Genomic DNA, 6,671 nt, shown 5'->3' with positions numbered 1-6,671 from the left:
AGTTGGACAACTATTGGACAACTGTTTTCCATTCTCTTCCTGCGTGCTATTTATTGATCAAAAGCAGTCAGGGTTGCCTCTGTCTGGCTGTAGTAATAGCAAGGCCACACATAGTTTCTAGGCTTGAGCTGTTTGATCGTAGCATGCTGATTTTAGCTATGCTAGTGCTAACATAGTTTGAATATGTAGCTCAAATCATGTTCTTACTTGCAATGAAAATAAAGCACCATCTATTTCACACTGCAAGTCTTCATTCCATTTAGCCTTCAACCTGCACAGACTGTGACAAACTTTGGATAAAACATTTTTATTTCCACATAAAACTGCTCTGTGTTTTCGTTTTTTTCAAAATTAGTGAGATGTTTCAAATACATTTCCATTTCTGATGATTTGGCCATTTTTTTTTTAAAGAGGTGTTTAATTCCTGTATTAGTAACTATTTCACTATGAGATACAGATTATCACATAGAAATCTAATTTATACATAATAAGGTTACCAGATATTTTTCATTGAATCCGAGGACACTTTTCAACTTCAATGGATTTTGTATGGGGACTGATTTGTAAATCCAGGAACTGTCTCTGGGAAATGGGGGTGTCTGGTAACCTTAAATTATACCATATATTTAAATTCTCATCACTTAATCAAGTGAATCTCAGCAATTATATGAGGATTATAATTTTACTCTTTTTTTAATGGGGGGATTTTGGACTCTTTGAGTTGCATGTTAATGTCATTTCCATGTAGCACCATTTCAAAGGCCTGATTCTTGCATCTTTATGAAGGGGCATGAAGATGTGAGGTATATAAATACATAAGATGCTTTCCTACTCATCCTTTTTCTAATCACCCCTGCCAGTGTATAAAACTGATTTGTGAGTTTATGTGCTCACCATTAGCTTGGTTTGCAGTAGTTTGCAAAGCTTGGTGCTTGGCTTCTTAACGTGGTGAGCAGTCCCCGTGGCTTCATATGAATCTGAACCAAAAATGTCACCTGCTAAACATAAAATCTCAAATGATTCTTGCAACATTTTGCAGTGCAGCTAATCATGCCCCAGTGGGCATGGTTCATATGAAGCAAACCCACTGGGAGCAAAAGCTCAAAGCATTTTTCATTGTCAAGGCAGCTGTGTTTCCATATGGTTCTTGAAAACATGCCTACGCTGTGCCTGTGTTCAGTCTACGGCTATCATTTGTACTAAGTGCTGAGGTAGAATCGATAAAGAAAGAGGCCTTTAATGAATTTTAGGAGCACCCCCAAAACACTGGCACGCTCCTGAAGTATTTGATTATCTGGAAACTTAATTATCTATTTTCTGATTTAAATTAAAGAGAGGCAGTAACTCAAACTTAACCAACATTTTAATGATAACATGATTCCTCACTTCGGGTTAATTAAAGCTCAGCGGCAATTAGGATGTGGTGTTGTATATCACCAAGCTTGGAGCATGAATATTTTCATTACAGCAAGGAATTTGTGTTTTGTTTCATGGTAACATAGAATACATTAAAATGTGCTTGTACTTGGTTCTTGAAAACAAACGTAAATTGCTTGTACCTATCGTTTAGTCACATGGCGGCACACCTGTAATCAGCTGTTTTGATATAATATACAGAGATGGAGCACTTTAAATAGCCTTTTGTGCTTTAAAACAGTTTGTAATGGATATTGCTCTTTTATAGGGATTGATAATCCGGTTCTTAAATTGCCACCCAAAATGTTTCCTGAAGAGAAATGCAAAGCAAAATGTGTGTGTGTGTGTGTTTCTTAGGCAAAAAGTCTGAGGAATTCGAAAGGAAGGGTTCTGATTAAGCTAGCACAGTTCTCAGAAGGCTTTTCACAGGTCTCAACCTTAAAAAAAAAGATGAGCAAAGAAAAGATCAGGGCCAACATGTAAATTCCAATTCAGAGCAACTCCAAGTGAAAAAGAAGTGGGGGGAAGGTCAGAGGTTTGAGTTGGCCAAACAGGAAAGTGATTAAAATACTGTAGTTTTTCTCTTCGCTTTGTGAACTTTATTTAGGGACATGGACTGAAGCAGCTTGTTCCTCCCTCTACTTTCCAGCATCACAGTGTATTCCTATATCACAATGTTTGGCTGGTAATACATCACAATGTTGAAAAGCTGATATCGCCCAGCTCACGTCTCCTCTTTTGCAGGCTAAACACATGCAACTCCCTCAACCATTCCTCATATGGCTTGATTTCCAGACCCTTGATAATCTTGGTTGCCCTTCTCTGCACACATTCCAGCTTTTTCAGTATCCACCAGTATTGTGGTGCCCAGAACTGGACACAGTATTCCAGGTGTGCTCTGACCAAGAGAGAACAGAGAAATTAGTACTATTACTTCCCTTGATTGGGACGCTATACTTCTGTTATGCAGCCTAGAATAACATTAGCTTTTTTTTTTTTTTTTACTCTGCATCACACTGTTGACTCATGCTAAGCTTATGGTCAATTAAGACCCCTAGATCCTTTTAACACATACTACTGGTAACACATACTACTGGTAGATATTGTGCAGCTGGTTCTTCCTGGCCATAGAAAACCAGCATTTCTGAGGGCACTGTTGCATCATGTAACATTGATCATTTGGGATAAAGCAGATAATTTTTCCTAGGGGGCTGGATAGTAAATGCCTTCAGGAAGCTCAAGATAAAGGAATAAAAAGTGTGCCTATTTGGAGCTGTCTTAGACTGAGGACCATCACATTGTCCCTGTTGTTCAAGCCTTGTTCTTCTCCATCAACCTCATGCTGAAATTAATTACTTCCAATTTATAAAGCTTAATTATATTTCATTTACTTAGTCAAGTGGGATATCTATGGTATCTTCTTGGAATTGAGAGGGCAGTGAATAGAAGGAGGTCTGGTTGTCATTTTACCCCTTTCGGTTTCCTGCTCTGAGTGGTGGTTAGGAATGGGAGCCGGAATCACTTCAGAGTTTTTGTTGATGGTTTGGCGCACCTGATAAAAGGTTGCTGCCACACAGAGTCAGAGAGGTCATTCGGCTGGCTACTAACAAGGCAAAACGATACAGATAAACGATTTGCTACTTGCTGCAAGTCTTTTGCTTATCAGTTCTTCTTCACAGAACCATCCTGGGGCTTCAGTGATTTCCAATTATTTAGGTCCCTAATAAAGGCCTGCTTCACAGGGTCACACATGCTGCCTACCTGCAATCTGTTTGAGGTGAAATCAACCAGGGCTCAGCCGAATGAATGCCTGTCTACCTACAGATATAGAGTTGCAGTATTGCACAACTGGATTTTTTCATAACCCACGAAAATGTTGCATGGCCACAGCCAGTTTTCCACCATGCACATTGGCTCTGAATTGGAGCAAAAATTAATGTAGAAAGCCAAACTCATGGAATCATAGAATTGGAAGGAACCTGCTCCTTTCCCCTGGCAATCAAATCATATTAGCATTTTGGCATTGGCAGAGGGTGTCCAGAGAGTTTTACTGTGTGTGTGTGAGAGAGAGTGTGGGTGTGCATGTGCGCGGGCACATGCATGCATGCAGAAGGGTTCAGCAGTCTCTTGGGTAGTCACACTGACTTTTAGGTAGCATTAGCAATCGAGGAAGCAGAACCAATGAGGGTTTTACCTGCTACTGTTGCCTCTGCCAGTGCTTCCTCCTAACCCTTTCACAATGCAGAGAGAGAGAGAGAGAGAGAGAGAGAGAGAGAGAGAGAGAGAGAATGAGAGGTGTCACTGGGTTCTGCCATAGACATTATTCCCACTGGGGTCACATATGTCTATACGTGCACCTGTTCCTACAATAAATGGTGCACGGACTAAATTTCCCCACTAGTAATCCTGGGATTTGCAGTCAAATCTGAATCTGTGGTGGGAAAATATTGTGTTCCACGTGCCTTTGGGAAAGCCCACCTCCACTGCCGTTGCCTCCACCACCTCCCTTGTAAGGTTCATATTTTATCTTAAGGCAAGCAGAGGAGGAGGAGATAGCAGTGGTAGCCACTTCACAGTAATTATTTGAATGTTCAAACAGAACACCATGAAAACTCCGAGATCTTTTGCGATTAGTAGAAAGCAATCGCCCATTCCTAATACCAGCACTTTAAAAATTGTACTGGGTGGAGGTGGAGTTGGCAAGAAAAAGAGCTGTTGCTAACCCCTTGCTATTTTGAACCAATTGAATTTTCTCATAGTAGAATGTAGAGTGCATTAAAGTTCATGAGCTTCGAAGTTACTCTTACTAACTTCCTGTATGGGTTGTCATTATTGAAAAACCAATGTACACTGGGAAAAGGCACTTGTTGGCTACTGTCACTACCTGTGAACCCAAGATAAGTGCTGGGACTTGCAGCATATCCAGACCACATGCTCTGCCTGTGGTTTGGTTTTTTTTTTTGGGGGGGGGGAGGTGTAATGTCCCAATAAGGGGAACTGCCAAATCCCATACCAACTGGGCCTCCCACAACGAACATCTCCATCATGTCTGGCTTGAGTTTTAATTCATTCACCCATATCTAGTCTTTTCACTGATGTAAGGCATCTGTTGAGCGCTTCCTTTGCCTCCTCTGGCTCCATTGAAAAGGAGAAACGGGAGAAAAGGAGTAACAGAACAGAGCTTACCGATAACACTTCTCACCAAATCTCCAGACAGTTTCATGTTGATATTAAACACAAAATTAAAAAGAGATGTTTAACATTCTGATCATTCTGGGGTATTATAATCTGTTGAGTGCTATAATCTGATGGCACTGTCTGCGCCATCATTCTGTGGGACATCATTCTATTTTCAAACTATTGATAGATAGATTGTGTCAAAAAATAACAACACACTTACTCAACACAACTGGTACTAATTCACCATTTGGGGTGGCACGACTCAGGAATTATTAAAAGTGAGTGCAAGGAATCATTGATTAAAATTTTGAAGGTACAATTTGAAAAATTGTTTCAAGGCCCAAATTCAGTCCACCACCCCTGTTCTAATTGATTGATTGAAAATTCACTCCCTAGTTCCAGTATCTTCCCTTCCCCTACTGGCATCTGAAAGGTATTGATCCCTTTATACACCAGCACCTATCCTTAATTCTAACCACCAAGTGTAAAAAGTATGTGGGGGGGGGGATGCTTACTTAATTGAGCTAATATCCATGTACTGTAAATTAATATTTTGTAGGTTCATAGGATTGGAAGGGACCACAAAGGTCAGCTGACCCAGGGGTCAGGGTAGCTGGAGGTCAGTCCTGCACAAACATACTTCCCCTCCCCCCAAAAAACAGCACTTCAGTTTTGCTTCCCTTTTTTGATTGTAGCACCTGAGCTTGATGAGGCATGTGACCCTCACCTGTTCTGAGCCTACTCAGGCTTGAGGAATCACACACCTCCTCGCAGAGTTAATGAACCCCACCTGGCCAGCTAGTGAGCTGGGGTGTGGGCCCTTGCCTGCCTCAGCCTCCTAAAGTGTTCCTTCTGCTGCTTCCTATGCATCAAAGCCTGCCGTTTTTCATGGAGCCAGGGGCCCCTCTGGCGATGGGTCCTGCTGCTCAGGTTCCTGTGCCCTGACCCCCATCCCCTCGCCATCGCCTGTTACTCTGTGAGTACTTCCTACACCAACTTCTGCTTCCCCATCCTCAGCTTGTGTGCTACGCCCCTTGCCAGGATCCTCTTCCTCCTCTCTAACGTCCTGCCAGTTCATGACATTTCACCACTTTGGATATTTTCCCCTTTGGTGACAAATTAGTGAAAGGTGTGTGGTGGTGTTTTTTATGGAAACTTCTGTCTACTACCACATGCTAAAGTGGAGTTTTAATGCTATTGTGGTGGCAGGAATGGCCTGTGTGTTGTTTCCTTTTCACAGTTTTCCTAATCTGTGCACTGTAGGTGGAAAGGGGTGACTAGCCTTTTCTTTTTCTAGTAACCTTTTATTTTCTGTATGCATTGAAGTTTCCAAAATACCAATACCAGTCCATGTTTATATCTCTGTGTTCCATGATAATAGCAGGTGTTGGGGTGGGGAATGATACATTCATATTTTAGTGAACTAAGTATACAGAATGTTTCAAATCTATTTTATGTGAGTGGTAAGTTCAATAGCCCCCCAAAATAGAATAATAGAATAATTTATTTCTCTCTAGATAGGTGGAAACAGTTGGTCCTCTGTGTTCATACTGCTGTCATTAATAAAATGTTAGCATTTCAAAAAATAGGAAAGAGTAATGTCTTCTTTTTTTACTTTTTGTGAATCTTGCCATAGTACTTACATGGTGAAAAGCATTTATTATAATTAATATGTTTGCTATTGTTGGTTCCTACCTTCAAGAAGGTCCCTATTGCAGCTGCCATTAGGGCAGTAAGCTGCGGAAGGAGGTGTAAAAAGCTGGGCTTTTTTCATTTATGTAACCCTCCTTCATCGTGTTCCCCTAACTTTGAAACATTGTTTTCTAAAACTGGCTGCATGGAAAATGGTTGGTCTCATATATATGAAATTAGCTGGCTTGAAACAACATAAAGATTCTTGCTTATGCCAATGTGGCACTCTCCAGGTGATGATGGACTGCAGCTCCCATCATCGCTCACCACTGACTGGGGCTAGCAGGAGCTGAAGAACTGCCTCATCTAAAGGAACCAAGTTGGCTACCCCTGAACTAAATTGTGCTTGTATCAGCCATGTGGAATAATCTTCCCTTGGAAAT

General features: G+C 41.2%; 1 protein-coding gene across 15 annotated transcripts in view; it reads left to right on the top strand.

Moving 5' to 3' along the window:
- The window catches only part of KCNMA1 (potassium calcium-activated channel subfamily M alpha 1), a 559,506-nt gene that overhangs the window by 404,328 nt on the left and 148,507 nt on the right, over positions 1–6,671 (top strand). The gene's annotated exons all lie outside the window — the stretch shown is intronic.

Source organism: Podarcis cretensis, assembly GCF_951804945.1.
Source record: "Podarcis cretensis genome assembly, chromosome: 5".
NCBI lineage: Eukaryota > Metazoa > Chordata > Lepidosauria > Squamata > Lacertidae > Podarcis > Podarcis cretensis.
The sequence above is the reverse complement of the archived record's forward strand: the minus strand, read 5'-3'. Positions and strand labels throughout refer to the sequence as shown.